Raw genomic sequence first — 19,868 nt, 5'->3', positions numbered from 1 at the left:
GGTGTCTCAAACTTTAAGAAAAACACTTCTTTTCTTCCACCTGGTATAAGTACAAAAACGAAGTTTGAGTAAACCTTTGCCCAACTGTGTAAATACCAAAGAAAAATTTAATTTATTAAAAAAATTAGGGGAATCCGTTAAAACCTTTTCACTGCGGCTAGTTATAAAAGTAGTATGGTCTCTGGTACGGCTGTTTCATGCCTGTGCTGATCAATCCGGTTGCCGCAGTCAGTCGATGTAGTACTATGGCGTATAAATACGGTTCGCGCAGTGTATCAATACAGTGTAGTAAGGACTGTATTTGCAATTTTGTAGAAGTAACTGTTAATCTGTTAGATTCTTGAAAATTAATAATTTGTGGACATAATATACCTTATACAAGAGAACTTAGTGAAATTTTGTTTTTGAAGATTTTCCGACTTTTATTAGAAGTGGCAAAACTGGATATAATATGTTCTGCAATTTTCGGCCCTCATTTGCAAGCATTTTGATGCTAATGCTACACACACAAAATCTTGAAAATGTAACCCAAAAATCTCAGATTATTTACTATTATTTTTGTATTTATCAAATTACCGATCATAACCCTCTTGTACTTTTTTTAAAGTCAATAATAGGTTTATCAGCAGCTGTAATTCACACAATTGACTTCTTAAACTAAAATGAAATAAGCTGATAAACACTATCCTACATAAATACGGCGAATCGGAATCCTAAGATTTTACAAGTAAATCCTCCAGAGTGCGTGCCTGTGTACAAAGGTGCGGATTTGTACGGCTCTTGCAGTAAAGTATAAAATTTTTAAAAGTATTGTAAATTTTAATATATGTCTAACTCTCTTCTATAGGCAACATACAATACGCAAACAATATCTGATTCATACGGTTGCCGCAGCGAATGCCGAAAAAGGTTACGCGTATTTATCCGGTTCCCGTTGTACGGGCACGAAATCATTTTACGTATAGATCCGGTTCCCGCAGTGAAAAGGTTTATGTTCATGAAAAAATTAACTGAGCATAATTTTAGATGATGCATAACTTTTGAAATTATGTGTATTTAAAAAAATGTAAAATGTGCCTAAATTTAGAATTATGTTGATCAAAAACCTTCAAGAAACAAGGGGGTGGAACCAGTTTTACCAGTTAACCAATTAAGAGGGACAATTAAGAGGGATACATGGTAGTCTTAAAACTATCGTGTTACTAATACCGTGTCTACTAATATCGTGTCATAAAACTAACAGTGACTTAGGTTACTGGAAAATAAACTACACTATACAATACCTCTGATAGGACAGCATAATGCTTTTTGTCGGTTGCCGTTTACGATTTATCTCCACCGCATCGGTAGGTACTTTATTCTTTCCGAATTATCTCATATATCTATGACGAAACGTTGTATCGAGTAAGCACAGAAATGCGTTTGATCGAGAGCTTGATGCGAAAACAATCAAAGCAGCAAGCCGCGATAACGCGGCGAGCACAATTAAGCTCTCCGATCCAAAATGGCGACAGGAAGCTTTGCATCAATCACTTCGCACACGTCAATTAGCCCCCGGAAACACGTCACTATCAATTTGAGCAACGCCCGCTCGGATCACATAGCCTATATTGATTTGGATGCCGTTTTTTGTTGTTGAGGGTAATTTGTTGCTCTCGACGCGTCGTTGTCTTCGATAATGATGGACGAGAATTTTGGCACGGATTTCTTTTTTGATGAATTGGGAGTTGTTATTCATACGATTTACCTTTTGTTGGCTTTTGAAATATTAGGTCTAGGTCAAATTTGGCACTCTGAATCGGAGTGAGAACAAAAGGACACACAGTAAATATGGATTTAGTTTAAATATAGAAAATGTATAAAAATAAAACTAGATCACAACCAAACTATTAAAGATCACGGTGTCACCTGTGAAAAGTGGGTTAGGTGCAAATTTGTGAATTTTGAGCTAAGAACATTACCAGAAAGCTAATTTTTTTCTCTTTCTTTGTGTCTAATGGGCTAAGTGATGTCGCTATTACCGCGGTCAATATTCCACTGTGAGTCATGGGTTGAAACTTTAAGATACAACTTTTACCTGTGAAAAGCGAGTCAAGGGTTCTTAGCCCACTTTGTGCAAATTTTCCGTCTCCTAAATATATGTGGAATGTGAGTTATGTACATATTTTTGTACTTAGCAAAAAAAGTAAACTTGATGTTATAGAGTTAGAGAAAATCCACTTTTATAATTTTTCTGTATTTACTAAAATCACCATTAATTAACAGAAAAAAGATAACAATAATGGCGTGATGCATTGGGATCAGGTTAGATGGCTTACCGCAGAGATAAATCTGGAATTATTTTTTATACATTAACACTCGGCAAACACAACTAAAATTAAAAAATATATATTGAAAAATTCTTTATAAAAGGTATACAATTTATTAAAATCCCTTAAAGGGCTACATCAAATTACAGAACGTTTTCAATATATAAAATATCATCATCAATGTTAGAACTGGTTGATCACATGCTAAACCACCAAATAAATACCAGGGTATAAACCCTTTAAATGGTATAAAATTTTAAGTAATAAAATTCCAAACGATTGATAAAATTTATAAAGATAAGGCCCTTATAGATACTATATGACTCGCCATCACCCATAATATGTTCAGCAACCCACTTGATGGGTGAGTCATACAAAGCCCAAGGGCCTTATCTTTATAAATGTCATCCATCGTTTGCAATTTTACGCTACAATGTTATTGTAACAAATTTTATTCCCTGGTATTTTTTTGGTGCCTCAGCATGTTATCAACCAGTTTGAACACTGAAGATGATATTTTATATATCTAAAACGTTCTGTGATTGATGTAGTCCTTTAAGGGGTTTTAATAAATTGTATACCTTTTATAAAGGATTTTTCAATAATTTTTTTTTGTGATTAATTATACAGTGAAGATGTTTGAGTTGAAATAAATTCATTATCTCGAGAATGGGCGAATTTGGAGAGAAATCCTGAAACAGGTCGATTTTTATATTTAAATTATAACTTTTTGCTATGTACAGTGATGAGCGCGCTAATAACCAGCAAAATAACGCAAAAAAGATGAAAAACATATTAAGTTGTGAGATAAAAAAAATGAAACTAGTAGAGTTGGGAAATTTAGTGATAAAAACGTATAAATTTACAATATATTTATTGTTTCTAACCGTTAGACGTATCGGACGAGTTTGACAACTGCCACTGTGACAGTGACAGTTTTAGTTGACATACTCATCTGATATGTCTAAAGGTGGGACACAAAAAATAGAATGTAAATTTATACGTTTTTATCGCTAAATTTCCCAACTCTACTAGTTGCATTTCTTTCTATCTCACAACTTAATATGTTTTCCATCTTTTGCGTTATTTTGCCGGTTATTAGCGCGCTCATCACTGTAAATTATACTAGTGACGCCATGCATCTGGGTGTCATTACGTAATCGATGATTTTTTAAATGAGAGTAGGGGTCGTGTGATAGCTCATTTAAAAGGTTATTTAATTCTCTATTTAGTAATATAAACGTTAACATAATTATTTATACAGGGTGTTCAATTTTTTTTTAATTAAATTAAATGAGACAAAAAGAAGTATGTAATTTATTTATTTCAGAATATGTTTGAGCGCTGTCAGAAAACAGAAAGAAATGTTTATTTCACGAATAAATATTGTTTTTCGCTTAAATTAAATGTTAAAGCAGCCACCCACCTGTCTCTTAGCAGTTTGAACATTGAATTTAAGTGAAAAGCAATGTGTATTTTTGTGAAATAAAGATTATTACCAGTTTTTGGACATCCTGTATAAATTATTACGTTAATATTTATATTACTGAATAGAGAATTAAATAACCTTTCAAATAAACTATCCCACAACCCCTACTCTTATTTAAAAAAATCATCGATTGTGTCATCACGCCCAGATGGATGACGTCACTTGTACGATGTGTATGGCAAAAAGTCATAATTTAAAAATAAAAATCGACCTGTCTCAGGATTTCTCTCCAAATTCGTCCATTCTCTACAGGAATTTGAAATGCTGATATAATTCTTTCGTTTTTTTGTTAAATCTGATTTTTAAATTAGATACAAGTTGATCCGTACACTGAATAAAATCAGAAATAATCCTAATAAAAAGAATAATAATTTTGTTCACTTTTTCAAAAATAATAATAATAGCTTGGAGATAAATATGCTGCCTTGGTACCAAAGCCGAGGCAGTTTTGGGAGGGGTCCGGACCCCACCCTCCCTTGGCTACGTGCCTGACACTCGGCAATGAAGAGTTTAATACTGTTTCTTTCCAGAGCCAAGGGAAAGTTGTAAATTTTTTGCCTCCTCTTAGGTATCAGCGATCACGAATAATACCAAATAAAAAAAATGATCTCTTGGATTTACTTTCTTACATAGGTCCAACATACAGGAAATTTTATAAGAACCTTAATTCGGGCAATGCATCAGACATGTACTCCGATGCCCAAGATGAAGAACTCAAATGAGCATTTTATGATAGGAAAGCAATAATTTTTAACTTTTTTTACTATGTAGTAATACTTTATTTGTTTTTGTTGAAACACATTTTGTATTAATTTAGTATTCATTTTATTTGTTGTGTTCTTAATTTCATTTAATTTTTTTTTCTTTTCTACTCATCCGTTTTTATAATATTGCAATAAAAAATTATTTTACTTACGACATATTATTGTTTATTGTTAACATATAATTTTTTAAAGCTCTAACAGGTCAAATATAGCATCAAATTGCCAACACTTTGAGGTATTGTTAAACCCGTTAAACACATTGTAGGTTCACTAAAAGAATTAGTGTAAAACGCACTAAATACAGATAATTTAAAACAATTTGTAAAAATAGAGGTTTTAATTAATAATAAAAAAAGAAAACATTTCGATAATAAATAAAAAAAGTACTGCCAAAATTTTGAGGCTTTAAAACTGGCATTTCATCAATATGTAGATTCTGAAAAAATTATGAAACATGCAATTGTGTTTTCTCGAAAATGCGATTTTGGTACTTAACCCCCTTTTCACAAGTGACACAGCATAAGAATTTGGCTTACATAATAGTGTAACAAACAAACGACCTATTCGTATTTATATACGACTTTATTAATTTATTTATACAAGTTTTCTTTTACAAACTCTAGCTTAAACTGAACCTATTTACAAAATCCGTTCCTATTTATAGCCCAGCCGTTAAAAACTCAAAGATTCTGCCCATCTCTAGTCATCAGCTCGTCACGCCTACTTGAGGTACGTTCTCGAACACTCTTTACCCCTCCGCCGCCGCCTCGAACATTCGATAGCGTCATTCTTACACGTTTGGAGTTGTGTACCGTTACACTTTGGTTACACCTCCCGAGATTTTCAAAATTTATAAATCATACAGGATGCCGAGGAAAGTAAGATGAGAGAATTTTAAATAATTCACAACTCATCTGCTCAGCGTGGTAAAAGTTCCAACAAGAAAGATTCCTTAATACTCCTACAAAAGAGTAAATGAATTAAAAATGTATAAACATTTTCAATTTCTTTGCAACACGAAAATGCAGCAGCTGCATAATGCTCTGGTTGAATCGGAGAGTGCAGGAAGAGTCTATACCGGTTTCGGAGATCTTTTCCCCCTCATCAGTGGTCCCATATCCTCCTCTCTCCGATTTCCCCAGGCATCACACTTTGGGCCTTTCTGTATTGCAAAGAAAAAAATGTCACGGATGAACTAGAGCCATCTACCGAAAAACAAAATAAGTTATCAATCGAAGTAGCACAGAGAATGACAATAAATATCGTTCCCATACCACCAGATTGACAACAGGTGGAATACTTTATTTGGTTACACCTACTGAGATTTTCAAAATTTATAAATCATACAGGATGCCGAGGAAATTAAGATGAGAGAATTTTAAATAATTCACAACTCATCTGCTCAGCGTGGTAAAAGTTCCAACAAGAAAGATTCCTTAATACTCCTACAAAAGAGTAAATGAATTAAAAATGTATAAACATTTTCAATTTCTTTGCAACACGAAAATGCAGCAGCTGCATAATGCTCTGGTTGAATCGGAGAGTGCAGGAAGAGTCTATACCGGTTTCGGAGATTTTTTCCCCCTCATCAGTGGTCCCATATCCTCCTCTCTCCGATTTCCCCAGGCATCACACTTTGGGCCTTTCCGTATTGCAAAGAAAAAAATGTCACGGATGAACTAGAGCCATCTACCGAAAAACAAAATAAGTTATCAATCGAAGTAGCACAGAGAATGACAATAAATATCGTTCCCATACCACCAGATTGACAACAGGTGGAATACTTTCTTTGGTTACACCTCCTGAGATTTTCAAAATTTATAAATCATACAGGATGCCGAGGAAATTAAGATGAGAGAATTTTAAATAATTCACACCTCATCTGCTCAGCGTGGTAAAAGTTCCAACAAGAAAGATTCCTTAATACTCCTACAAAAGAGTAAGTGAATTAAAAATGTATAAACATTTTCAATTTCTTTGCAACACGAAAATGTAGCAGCTGCATAATACTCTGGTTAAATAGGAGAGTGCAGGAAGAGTCTATACCGGTTTTGGAGGTATTTTCCCCCTCATCCCCTTAACCAGAGCATTATGCAGCTGCTGCATTTTCGTGTTGCAAAGAAATTGAAAATGTTTATACATTTTTAATTCATTTACTCTTTTGTAGAAGTATTAAGGAATCTTTCTTGTTGGAAATTTTACCACGCTGAGCAGATGAGTTGTGAATTATTTAAAATTCTCTCATCTTAATTTCCTCGGCATCCTGTATGATTTATAAATTTTGAAAATCTCAGGAGGTGTAACCAAAGAAAATATTCCACCTGTTCCACCATATCTGGTGATATGGGAACGATATTTATTGTCGTTTTTTGTGCTACTTCGATTGATAACTTTCTTTGATGATATTGTATTCGCCACGCCTTTATTGTTAGCGGGTGCCACTAAATAGTCCAATACAAGTAACACAACACCGGTCTCTCAGACCAAAACCACTAATAACTTAAAATGCTTTCTTGCAGTCTATGCCTTACCGAAGAGATGTGTTTTAGCCTTAAAGGTACCAAGAACGATAAGCGTTGAGCGAGTTCTTAAATAATTATAGCCGATAATGAATATCGACGGTCTCACATACCGGTTGTTAGCTACGAAAAGTTAAACTTGAAAGTGTATTTCTAGCAGTTAGACGAATTAGCCAAAAATTAGTAAGATTTAAATAAACCAGAATATCTAACGCTCCTTTCACACACTAAGAATTTGAACGTACGGTCGCTAGAATGCACAATGACATTCCAATGATCTTCTTCTTAGGGTGCCTGTTCGTTCCGAACGTTGGCAATTATTCTAGCTATCATGACTTTGTTGGTTGTTATACGGATTAGCGGTGTTGAGGTCTTTCTAAGCCATGCTCTCAGGCTAGCAAGCCCGGCTATTCTTCTTCGTCCTGAGGCGGTTTTCCTTCAATTTTACCTTGTAAATGCATTGGAGTAGCTCGTATCTGCCTTTATTTCTCATATTAATGTCCCAAATACTGCAACTTACGGCCCTTCACGATGTTGACTAAATCTGCGGTTGTGTTCATCCTCCGTCGTACTTCTTCATTGGTGACTTTGTCTGTCCATATAGAGCTTCACGATACGATACAATATCGACACTTTTTAAGTATTGAGTATTGTACTGGTTATGCCAATGAAGTATCGTATCGAGTATCGATATCGGCAATACTTTCTTATAAAAATATCGTATTGATATCGATTTCGATACGATATCGATACAATTCTCGATAAAATATCGACATAAAAAGGATTATACATCTGAGCTGTGTAGGCCATTTATGCCCAATTTTGCATGCTTGGCAAGTGGACATTATTCTAAAAATATTACGAATATTGCTTATAACTTATACGTATATTCTTATAAAGATTGAATATGGCTGAATGCTTCTTTGAAAGTCGACAAATACTTACTAATTATGTATTGTTTAAAAACTGCTTTTGAAAATATATGGAAATCCCCAGAGATTCGGAATAAATCGCTATTCAGTATTTGTTAAAAATTATTTTTGAGTCATCATCACTTACTTTCATAATATTGCCACAAATGCCACATGATATAAACAGTGTAATCATAACAGGCATTTACTCACTCTCAAGAATTTCAAGTTCATGCACTGAAGTGTAAAATATTATAACAGCTGATGCTTGGGTTGCAGATCACTTATGCTTTTATGTAATAAATAATTATGATCTAAATACCTATTCCACAAAATATAATCAAACAACTGTGGCGTTTTATTTATTTTTTTCGATATCGATATTTTCAATAATATCGAGGCAAGCGTATCGACAATACAAGAGTATTGTATTGATTTCAGATAATGAGTATCGTATCGACATTAATATTGCTAAGATATGTATTGTATCGGTATCGTATTGGTTTTCGATACGATATCAATACAATATCGATATTTTTATCGAATATCGTGAAACTCTATGTCCATGGTATCTTCAGGATCCTTCTGTACAACCATAGCTCAAAAGCCTGAAGTTTCGATAGAGTTTCTGCCTTCAATGTCCACCTTTCTATTCCGTATAGAAGCACTGAGTACACGTAACATTTAAGAAGCTTTATTTTTGTTTTTAGGGTGAGTTGAACACAGAGCTGATAGTCAAGAATGTACTCTTTGTCTTTCCGATGCGACATTTAATTTCTTGAGTATTGTCCCACGACTCATTTATTATAGTTCCCAAGTAGTTGTATTGTGAGACACGTTCAATTCTCATTTGGTTCACATACAGATTTGCTCCAGTTATGTTTTGTTTGTTGATTTCAATGATGGCTCGAACAATCCTATGGTAATTTTCACATTACACGGCGATAGAGATGCATCAAGTCAAACTAGTTTGATTCTATTCAGCAAACTTGACTTGACTTGAAAACCAAACTTTTTTTGTAAAAAAGTTTGACTTGACTTGATTTCGATATCTTTAGGTTTGACTTGAAATCAAACTTCTTCAAACAGTTTGAAGTTTGAATATCATATTGGGCAACGTGTTTATTTCCAATTCTCTGCTACTCCGCCAATGGCAGATCTATATGGTAAAAAAAAGACATTGATGGTCGAACCGTTTTCTTCTTCTTCTTCTTTTTCTCAAACTATCATTTTAAGCGATTTTTCAGTGATTCGGTGTTTATTTAAACAAATTTGCATTTTTTTTAACGTAACCTATCAATGGAAATTGAAATTAAGTCAAACTCAAGTCAAGTTCAAAGATTCAAGTCAATCTTGTGCAACTCTACACGGCGACTTCACCGAACGTTCCAACCGCCGTGTAATGAGAAAGGTTTCATAGGATTGCTCGAGCCACTATTGGAATGTCATCGTGCATTCCAACCATCGCACGTTCAAATTCTTAGCGTGTGAAACGAGGGCAAATATTGTTTATTTTGACACATACGATTATTTATACGTACTAAATAAACATAAATTAAGCAAAATTGATCGAAGATCGAATATCGTCTGGATATACGCTAAAGAGGGCTTCGTGTGACCCGTCACTGCGATTTCTGGGGTTGTATAAAGTGATGATATTGTATTCGCCACGCCCCGATGGTTAGCGGGTGCTGCTAATTGATATATTGGTCGGAGCGTCGGCGATGCGTGCGATATACTCCCTTTCTCTCTCCTCTTCTTGCATTCTTGATCGTTTTGTTTTTGTTATCGTGAGAGAATTAATCTTTTTTCTGGTAACAAAAAGTTGCGAAGGGAATGTGAGATTAAATTGACCACAACATATGTTGCCTTGCGTTATAATTACAGGTTAACTTTTATTCCTTATTATTAATGTTTCATATTAGGTGTTTCAGACAGATGAAAATTAAAAACTGCATTTGGAGTCTCTTTTACTAAAAGTCAAGAAAATAAAGCGCTAAAAAGCATTACCTAAATTTACCAATTTTTCACAACAAGACAGCAAGATGAATCGCAATGCAAATTTTTTGCATTCGATTCGCGAAAGTGCTAGGAAAGTTTGTGAACAAAATTAATGGTGTAGAATGAACATTGCATTTTGTGCCTAAGAAAAATGCATTTCCAAAATGAAAAATTTGCACCTCGGAAAATATCGACAGAAATGATTTCAATTCCATTACTCAGGAGTTTTAGAGGGTGCTGCACACGAATATGATAACGACAATGGCCATCAAGCTACCTGGTGCATGGTTGGTGGACCTCGACTCCTGGAGTTTCAAGTTAATTTCATTCTAAAACAGTCAACAGTCATTACTCGAAGATTATGATATTTAGTCAAGGGCGCATCTGTTTTGAGATAGACGTTGAGAGGTGACTCAAATTTTTTTGCAGAAATTGCTTGAAAATATCCCAACTAATAATAATTGAGTTATCCTCCCACTCAAAAAGGTCCGGAACATTGTTTAAATAATCAAAATATCAGAAATTAAGGAAAAATTCGAATTTTTTCTTCGTTTTTTGACTTTAAAAGTATGTATTCATTTCCGAAAAAAGTTGTACTGATATAAAAGTTGCGCAATTAAATTTCCTATATTATAGGATTGGTTAAAATTTTTAAAAATTGTCACTCTTGTTGCAAAATAGCAGTAATTGCAAAAAAACCATCAAAAACAAGTATTTGCATTTTACGTTTTTCAACCATTTATGCTACACTTAGGACCTTCATCTTTTACGCAGAAAAACTATATGATAAAATAAAACAATACTGTAAAGTTCATTAAGATCGGTTTAACAGATTTTGCAAAATAAATTTTGCAATCCAGGTTTAGCTAAAAAAATTCATTTTTTCAAAATGTTGCAGGACTGAAAATAAACCAGATAGCAAGTTGAATTTTTTTGCATGTAGAAGAGTACTGTACCTTTCACTGGCAATTTGCATAATAAAAATCGATAAACATCAATTTTTGGTGCTATGCGCAGGACAGCGGTGTTCGATTCACACAAATTGATTTCCACCAAAATTTCTTCCAATCTTTATCTAATATATTATTTTCTTACTCTGTATTTTGTTGTATTTTAATATTTTAATTCTACAAAAATCAAACCAATTTGATTATTGTTTGTGAAACAATTGCATTTTTTACAAATAATAAACTTTTATTCTCTAAGTTGAAATATATATGAACAAAAGATAAAAAAGCTAAAAAATTGCTAAAAAAGTGTTATTTCAAAGTACAGTATAAGTGTTTTTATTTTGCAATAAACAAATTTATTTATTTATATAGAAATGTACTAAAAATTAAAATGTATCAATCATTATCAAAGGTCATTGGAATGCCCAATCAAAGCAAACTATCCGCTGTCCTGCGCGTAGCACCAAAAATTAATGTGTATTTAAAAAAATTCCTGACGCCGTGGTGGTTAAATGATTTTAATTTTGAAAATTACGAATCGAAGGTACAGTATTGTACTATACGCAAAAAAAATTCAACTTGCTTTATTTGCAATCTGCTTTATTTTCAGTCCTGTAACATTTTGAAAAAATGAATTTTTTTGCGAAAGCTGGATTGCAAAATTTATTTTGCAAAATCTGTCGACCCGATCTTAATGTAATTCACAGTATTTTTTTATTATATCATAAAGTTTTTCTAGATAACATATGAAGGTCCTAAATGGTTAAAAAATGTAAAATGCGAATACTTGTTTTTTTATGTTTTTTTTTTTTCGAAATTATTGCTATTTTGCAACAAGGGTGACAATTTTTAAGAATTTTAACCAAACCTATATTGTAGGAAATTTAATTGCACAACTTTTATGTTGGTAAAACTTTTCTCATAAATGAATACTTTTAAAGCTATAATAAAAAAACAAAGAAAAAATCGAATTTTTCCTTGATTTTTTGACATTTTGTTTATTTAAACAAATTTCCGGGCCTTTTTGAGTGCGAGGATAACTTTAATATTATTATTCGAGGTATTTTCAAGTAATTTCTGCAAAAAAATTTGAGTCACCTCTCAACGTCCAAATGTACTACTATTTTTACAGATGCGCCCTGATCTAATTCTGTTGCTAAATGACCTCAGAGTACCTCCCGCAACTTTATTTAAAACTTTAAAAATTTATCCAAAAGACAATTTTTGAGATCTGTAAAATACGTATAATATGAGTATAAGACTACATAGTCTTATACTTATTCTCTCACACGTACCTACTATTACACAGATATCCTCCAAATTACGTAGTTACCTTGCGTTTTTTCTCCTCATTTCCCCAGTTTCCGCCAGCTTCTTTCAAGGAATAATTAAATTTTTTACGTTTCAAATTAGTCGCGACCTTGCCCAGGAAACACAACATTTCAAAGAACTTAGTCTTTCTGTTGAGAAAATAGTTGAGCGCTTACAATTATTTGTAGTCATGTATGGTGTGTCACTCAATTTCACGAACCCTAATATTGATATATCTCAAGGATACTTCCAAAAATAAAAACGTGTTGATTTGTAAAATTTTGACAATTCACTATGGCAGTCTGGGGATGGGAAATCAAAGAAAATTCCTATCATCCAATGAAGATGCCACAGCCTCCTTGTCCACCAAATGTTATGAATTTAATTTCGCAGTTGCAAAAAGTTAGTCCAGTTACAGAGATGTTGAAGAGGAAGTACGATAACAAAGCTTAAAAGCAAGTAAAGCGGCGGGATCTCTTAATGCCACAATCTGGAAGAACAAACACCTAACACAAGACACAAAAGCAAGAATCTATAAAGCAGCAATTAGACCCATATTGACATACACAGCGTAGACCAGACCTGACACATCTAAAACGAGACGACTACTAAAAACAACAGAGATGAAAATACTCCGACGAATATCAGGGAAAAGTCTGTTGGATAGGGAGAGAAGCGAATACATAAGAAGATCATGCAATGTAGAAGACATAAATGGATGGGTGACAAAACAGAAACAGGAGTGGAACGAACACATTAGTAGAATGGCAGAGGATAGGATAGTACGAATAGCACGAGATAAGTCACCAAATGGACGAAGAAGTATTGGCAGACCAAGAAAAAGATGGTGCCATAACTTAAACAATTTAGGAGGCTAATATTGAAGAAGAAACAGGCTTTAAAGCCTATATACAAGAAGGAAGGAGAAGCAGTTGCAAAAAAGACTAAGTACAACAACTTATGTGGATGTAGAAAAAATGGCTTGGTTTGCAATTTGTAATGTGAAAATTGATAATTGATATTATATTGGTCGGAACGTAGGCGATGCGTGAGATATACTCGCTTTCTCTCTCCTCTTCTTGCATTTTTAATATTTTTTTTTTGTTATCGCGAGAGAATTAATGTTTCTTCTGGTAACAAAAAGTTGCGAAGGGAATGTGAGATTAAATTGACCACAACATATGTCGCCTTGCGTTATAATCGCAGGTTAACTCTTATTCCTTTATTATTAATGTTTCATATTAGGTGTTTCAAACAGATGAAAAATAATAACTGCACAGGAGAAGATTCAACTATTGTAGAAATGATAATGTTTGGAAGTCAAATTTGGAGAGTTTGCTTTACTAACAGTCGAGGCAATAAAGCACCAAAAAGCATTACCTAAACTTACCAATTTTCCGCAGCAAGAAGAATCGCTATGCAAATTTTTGCATTCGATTCGCGAAAGTGTAAGGAAAATTTGTGAACAAAATTCGTGGTGATAGAATGAAGAAAAATGCATTTCCAAAATGAAAAATTTGCAACTCGGAAAATATTGACATGAATGAGTTCAACTTTGTTATTCAGTAGGTTTCGAGGGTCCTGCACACTAATATGATAGCGACAATGGTCATCAAGCTACCTGGTGCCTGGTGAACCTCGACTCCTGGAGTTTGAAGTTAATTTCATTCTAAAACAGTCAACAGTCATTACTCGGGGGTTATGATATTTTGTTGATAAATGACTTCAGAGTACCTTTAGCAACTTTATTAAAACTTTAAAAATTTATCCAAAAGACTATTTTTGAAATATGACGCTTTGAAGTATTTGGTAGCACTGACGAAGTGCCAGGTGATGGCATTTTATAATGTCCCCTGTAGCAGCTCCCGCCTTTTACTTCCACATACACATAGTCTTATACTTATTCTCTCACACGTACCTACTATTACACAGATATCCTCCAAATTACGTAGTTAACGTGCGTTTTTTCTCCTCATTTCCCCAGTTTCTGCCGCAGCTTCTTTCAAGGGAGATGCAAGCCGCACAAGACAGAGATGCATAGAAAGAGCTGAGGGAGACCCATGTTCAGCAGAGAGACCTGTGTTCAGTCCTATTAGGTTAATGATGATAGAAATGAATTAGTTAAAAAAATCACACAATTCGGAAAAATATAACTTGATACAAGCAGAGGAAAGTAAATTATGAAAGAATGAATAATATTATTTAAAATATTCGACTGAAAGACCTAAATAAAGCAGTGCAATGCCCAAAAGACGAGGGATCAATAAGATGAAATAAGATTCTCCTATAATAAGATGATAATAAGAAGCATCTAGGATCACTAATGCAAAAAAAATGGCAATATTCTGGGGGCAGATTAAGGATTCTGGCGCCATCAATGAATAATATTATTTAAAATATTCGACTGAAAGACCTAAATAAAGCAGTGCAATGCCCAAAAGACGAGGGATCAGTAAGAAGAAATAAGATTCTCCAATAAGAAGATGATAATAATGATCTAGGATCACTAATGCAAGAAAATGGCAATAATCTGGGGACAGATTAAGCAGTTGCTTAATATACACCTTGCATTGCCTCGAGTGCAGAATGCAAGTACATACTTGAAAAAGAATAAGATAAGGATGAAATTAATATTTTCTTTCTTTCTCCCCTTCCTTTTACCCTATCACGGTGTCGAATTTGGGCTAGCTATTTTAATTTACGTTCACCCATCTTTACCATTCGTTTCTATTTCCTGCTGCCATTATTTTCAATTCCTCGAGTGATACCTTTTCCCGCCTCTACGACTTGCTGTATTTATTCTTTTCTTGGTCTGAACCTTTTTATTTTTACGATGCTCCTTGCTTCATGGACTTTTCTTTTAATTTTTTGGGTTGCATCCTCATCAAATGTCCATACAAGTTCATTTGTCTCTTTACTATTTTATTCATTTTTGTTCATAATATTCTCCTAATAGTCTCGTTGCTTAATCTATCCCATTTTGTCTTTTCAATTATACTTCTTAGCAGTGGCGGCTCGTGACTTTACGGACAGGGTCGGCAAGGTTTTTGTCTCCTCAGATAGGTATGCCATCTAATTAAAAGGCTTCAATTTCATAGAAGATTTTTGGTTTTTGTTTTTTTTTTATTTTTTTTTTGTTTTTTGTTTTTTTTGTTTTTTCCTATAAATTTAGAACCTAAACCTGTTTCTAAATTAAGTCTATTTAGTCTGTTGTTTCGAAGTAGCAAAATGGGCTATAACGTCATTGTAAAATTTATTATTGCTTTGGAGAGATTTTAAAAGTTTTTTTCTATTGACATTTGAAATTTGAGGCATTCTCTCTTGTTTCATGGTGTTTCGACAATACGTTTTGACTCTTTTGAGACAAGAGAAATCCCGTTCATTTGAGGCAGAATTTGCCCACATTTGAGCACAATAATTTATTAATTTCGGGAACAGTTTGTTGTACCTAATGAATTGCAGTATATAAATTATACATATTTTGTAACTTATCCCACCTTCCGAAAATATTTGGATCAGCATATAAACATGTTAATCCATTTTCTTATTTTATTTGATTAAAGAATGATGGATAATTTTTAATGAACTTGTCTAATAGATATTTTGAAAATTATTTGGCGTAACTTTTAAATTTTGAATCGTCAAAGAGGTCAATGACTTATAGCAGTGAGTAAATAATATTTTTGCCTGGTGCAATAGTTTTAACTTTTGCCTGGAGACCATACAATTCACCGGACATCAAGGCAGCGCCGTCATAAATTTGCCTTACCAATTTATTTTTGATATCAAAAAATTTTAATATGGCAGGTACAAACGCCAAAAATATATTCTGTCTTATGGCTTCTACGCACGTCTGAAAAGCTAAAAACCTCTCATAAATAATATTAGACGTAACGCGAATCGAATAACAATTGATACTAGTGAATGACATGTTACCTCTATCAGTAGTTTCGTCTACTTCTACCGAAAAGCATCAAAATGTAACTACTAATTGATTCTTTCATTCTGTGCTGTTTTAGGTACGCCGCTAAATGTCTTCGAGTCAGAAAGTAAATTAGAAAATTTGTTCTCTATAATTAACTTGATGTAACGAATCCTTCGATTCATCCTGTCACCTAAATGGTAATTCCTAACAACTTAAAAAAATTACAATATCAATCACTAAACGACGTAAAACTACCTACTTACCTATTTCATAATTTTATCCCGGGCACGATAGCAAGGTACGTGGCTAGGTACGTGCCCTGCTACCGTTTGCAGATCACCTCTCGGCTGATTGGTTTCTGCCGTACTTGCCATTCAAATAAATACGGGAAATGTATAATTGGTGGCCTATCGGCTAATATTCCATAGCTTCTTATTACAAGCAAATCTTCAATCTGGGGACGGCTTGCCGAAAACACACAATCGCAATCGGGTGCATGGCTATAGGATCATTTTTGAAAAGTCTCTTACGCACAGCGCACGGGGATCACTGAATACAATTTAGTCTGTATTATCTCACAGGTATTTTTTTATCTCACAGAAATGAATATCATCAACTCTAATTAAATTAAATATTTAAAAAAATATATAATGTGTCCATAAATGTGTGGGTCGGCACTGCCGACCCTGCCGACCCTGCCGACCCTGCCGGCCCTGACAAGCCGCCACTGCTTAGGCGTCTCCTCTCCATTGCATTTATCCTGCTCTTATATTTTTCCAGAATTGCCTAGTTTTCACTTGCATAGATCACAGTAAGTATGCCTATTGTGTTATATATGTTTATCCTTGTCTCTCTTGTAAGCTCGTTTTCTCCAGAATTGGGGCTAACGGATAGTATAACTTGTTTGATTTATTTGCTATATTTGTTATTTCCCACCGTAAGTAATTATACCTGCTTCCAAGGTATTCGTAAGCTGTAACACTATTTTCAGTTCTGAGTGTTTACATTTTATCTTTATTTCATTATCTTCATTATCTTCTTTGCCGTGGATTATCATTACCTTACCTTTTTCCTGGGTTATTTCCTTGTTTAGTGCTTCTATTTGCTCTACCCATATATCCATTAGTTTCTGCATTTTATTCTCGGAATCTGTTATTAGAACCACGAGTATGTCGTCCGCATAAATTAAAGACTCTATTCATTACTGTCCCCTTGATAAATACCTCTTTTCCAATTAAATTCTTCCGATATTTCCCCTGTAATTTGTACTCTTCCTTTTATCTTTTTGTAAGTACTTTCTATAATGTTTATCAATGTATTTGGTACATTTATTTTTCTCAAGCGTTCCCCTATAATTTGTCTTTCTATTGTGTCAAAAATGCTGCTCTTAGGTCTATGAATGCTTGCACCAGTTTTCCCCCAGTGTCTATGATTCATTCCATTATGTTCCTATAATATTAATGTTACTTGTGACATTTGTGTTATATGTGACATTAGTCTGTCTTCCTGGTCTAAATGCCTCTTGTTCTTCTCCCAGTTCCATTTCTACTTCTTGGCTTAGTCTCTTCTCTATTTTCGTAGAAATAAATATCTATCTATAAGCAAGGTTCCTACAGCCTCTGCCGCTTCTCGCATTTCGACCGCCATCTTTTTCTGTCCATCCATTCGTCTTCTTTGATGGTTCTATCTCTCATGATGTACATTTTCTTCCCAGGCAACTGAAGGCCTTCCCCTTCTCCTTCTTTGTTGTGGTATGTAATTTAAAGCTTTATTGGGCCATCTTTCTTCATTCATTCGTTTCAGGTGACCACAGTAGTTGTCTCGTTTCAATTCTATCTACACTGGAATGTACAGTGTTTGTCCTCCTTCTAATATCTTCATTCCTTCATCTTTTTTGGATATACCACACGCTCTCCTTAGATAATCCATTTCTACTACTTCTATTCTTTTTCGATCTTTCTTCGTGATCTGCCAAACTTCTGCCCCATAAGTCATAATAGGCTCTACCAAGGTACGATAGATTGTCAATTTCGTTTTTTGTCTTATATCTTTAGACCGTAGTAGAGAGTATAAAATGTTTACGGCATTTTTGCCCTGCTGCATTCTGTTTTCGATGTCTCTTTTGGTAGTGCCTTCTTTAGATATTATAGATCCGAGATATTTATATTCTTTACATGTTTTTGTGGTTCTAATTTCTAAATCTGGATCTTCTTCATCATCCCCTATTTTAAGATACTCTGTCTTTGACATATTCATATTGAGGCCCCATTTTTCATATTCTTTCTTTAGTTTTCTAAACATGTAGTCCATGTCTTCCTCATCATTCGCTACGACTACCTGATCATCTGCGAAAAACAAAGTTGTTAGACATTTACCACCGCCTATGTCTATTCCCATTCCGGATACATGTTTCCTCCACTGCTCTAGCGATGATTGAATATATATTTTAAATAAAGTCGGAGACAGACAACATCCTTGCTTAAGCCCCTTTGTTATTGGAAATGATTCAGATATAAAGTTTCCTTCTTTAACGACACTTCTTGCATTTTTGTATATATTGGCGATAGCATCCACATACTCTCTACTAAGACCTACTTTCGTCAATGTTTGAAACAGTTTTTTCAAAGGTACCGTATCGTATGCCTTCTCTAAATCTACAAACAATAGGTGGGTAGATAGATTCCTTGCCTTGCGTTTTTCTATTACCAGCTGCAGAACGAATATAGTATCAGTGCACGATCTTCCACCACGAAATCCACTTTGTTCTTCCATGTCTTCGTATTCTGATTCTCTTATTTCTTTTATTATTCGACCGTACAACCTCCCTATTGAGCTGGTAACAGTTATTCCTCTGTAATTAGAGTATATGGGTTTATCCCCTTTCTTGTATATTGAGCTGATCTATCCAAAGTTCCAATCATCAGGGATATTTTGTCCTTTTAAGCATTTATTAAATACTTGAACCAACATCTCATGAAATATTTTTGGTCCGTACTTTACCAACTCAATTGGGATGTCTCCAGGTCTTGCTGCTTTACCGTTTTTCGATCTTTTGAGGGCCTCGCTTAACTCTCCGGTTGTTATCTCAACTATTTGTGTATGTTCGGATGATTCTTCCATTTCGATCTCTTGGAATTTATATCTATCTTCTGGCAGTAAGACTTCATATTGGTGTTTCCACTGTTTCAGGTCTATTAACTTTATGTTAGATTTTTCCTTTCCTTTCCTCCGGAGAGACTTTATCACCTTCCACGCTTGTCCAACTCTTGTTCCACTTATATACCTATCCACTTCTGCGCATTTTCGATCCCACATCTTATTCTTACTTTCCACTACTTCTCTTTTTACATCTCGATTTAATGCTGTATATCTCTTGTGATCTTGTTGAGAAATAAATATTAAAGAAAAATTATTTAGACTAAATTCAAAATACCATGTAACAAGAGCAATGAAATATGTATAATAAAGAGGCATTAGAATAGTTTTTTGTAACCTATATAATATAAATTTAAGAATTCGGTTCAAGTTCCGCTACTGGATCTTCTTTGAACCAGAAGGGAGAAATCCTGCAAGTCATTCTTGACGATAGGTGGTGCGATAAGCGACGAAGAGGGTGTCGATAAAGGACTCTAAAAGGATTCCCCGGGGAGTTGTAAGTGATGTTGGCACACCATGTATTATTTATTATG

The sequence above is a fragment of the Diabrotica virgifera genome, chromosome 3, assembly GCF_917563875.1.
Source record: "Diabrotica virgifera virgifera chromosome 3, PGI_DIABVI_V3a".
Classification (NCBI taxonomy): Eukaryota; Metazoa; Arthropoda; class Insecta; order Coleoptera; family Chrysomelidae; genus Diabrotica; species Diabrotica virgifera.
Note: the sequence above shows the minus strand (reverse complement) of the source record.